Source organism: Acyrthosiphon pisum, chromosome X, assembly GCF_005508785.2.
Source record: "Acyrthosiphon pisum isolate AL4f chromosome X, pea_aphid_22Mar2018_4r6ur, whole genome shotgun sequence".
Lineage (NCBI taxonomy): Eukaryota > Metazoa > Arthropoda > Insecta > Hemiptera > Aphididae > Acyrthosiphon > Acyrthosiphon pisum.
Window position 1 is genome coordinate 56,004,301 of NC_042493.1, and position 1,831 is coordinate 56,006,131.

Genomic DNA, 1,831 nt, shown 5'->3' on the forward strand with positions numbered 1-1,831 from the left:
GTATTATTTTTTCGTTCAAACAGGAAGACTTGGTCAATACAACTTATCACGGTATAAAACAAGTCAATTGCCCAAACATTTTACAAATAATACGAATCAACAATCGACAAATTTGGTTATTGATAGCAGTGCAGTACACTCTCGTTCGATGTGTAGGTCTGATTTAATGACGCCGGACAGCAGATATTTCGGAGTGAATGATGGTGGTTTACCTACACAAACTTCGGATATTGAATACACTCAGTCATTGCCAGCGCCTAGACAAACAATCCAAAGCGACAATTTTGATATTCCGAATACGGTGGCCAATCATCGCATTTATGCACCAGAATACGATGTTAGTCAAAAACTTGAAAATTTTGTGGTCAACAGCACACCCCGTCAACTTATTAAGCCTAAATCTTTTTCAACGACACCAGCCTGTAGGTAATGAATAATGATGCTTAACGGTAGACTACCAAAAACTCCGAGGTAATAAAGTCCGAATCGTAAAAAGTCCGGTACATATAATTTGGTAAAATAAAAAAATCGATGTGATTCTCAATCAAACGTTCCAATTTTATGAGTATTAATAATAAAAGTCGTAACTAACTGTAATTTTTTTTAAATACATTATTTTTATGATGATAGTTAATTAAATTGAGAAATCACAATGTTAGATAAAAATAACCTAGATAAAAATTATAAAAATTAAATTTTTTTTTTTAAATATATTATATTTTATATGACGATATAGTTAATAGTTAATTAAACTGAGAAATCATTATAATATATTTATATTGTGTAATTTTTTTTTCAATATTGTTATATGCCGGACTTTTTTACCCCAGACTTTTAAGGTTTAGAACTTTTTTACTTCGGACTTTTTTAGAGCGATTCATGCTTAACATATTCTATAACATCTATTGTTGAATGTGGAAAATATGCTTCCACAGTATGTACGATAAGACACCTACAAAATAATAAACTTGATGTGCGTGAAATTTCCCATTTCACTAAGATGAATTTATTGGAAATCATGTATAGTACCAATAAGTATTTTGCATATAACTTGCAAATATTTTCAGAATTTTCAAATAATTTCCTAAACTAATTTATAATAATTAGCCCTCATTTAGCAAGAATTTGGACGACTAATTATAAATTGTCAACAAAAAGTTTTGCTGGGGTTTACCTTATAAGGTCGTTTTCCCTGCAGAGTCTGGATGCGTCGTCTGACGCGGCCGTGCTGTTTGACGCTGCAGGGAAATAGTATCTTTACAAACTAAGAACTTGTGCTTACTGGTTACAAATACTTAAGATTGTGCAACAAAATTTAGCACAGTCAAAGTTCGAATAAATTACGTACGGCTTACTTTTACAAGGTGTAATTAAAGGAGAGATGACTTGAAAGTTTTTAATTTTCACACAACATTTTGACCCAATGTAAAAACTCGGAAATGACAGCAGCCAGGTTATGAAGTAGTTAGCCACAATATAAACTTTTGCGGATAGGTGAAAACGGCTGAACTTATAAATAATTGATTACTAATTATTGAGACAATGTAATTAAAAATGTTGAATTATGAGTAGCTACATGGATATTTGTTGTCTTTTATTTTACTAAAATAGCTTCGTATAATATATAGACATTTAGTACATTCTATAAATTATAATATATTATGAAAGCTATTTTTTGAAATGGTGGTTGTTATACTTTTAGTGTTTCGGCGGTTTCAGCTGTTGTGCGAAAGAAATCCCGTAACACACCACTTGCAAAGAAAACTGATAGTAAAAGTGAAATGACTAACAGTGTTGTATTAGGTAAAACACGTTTTATGTTTAACTTAGT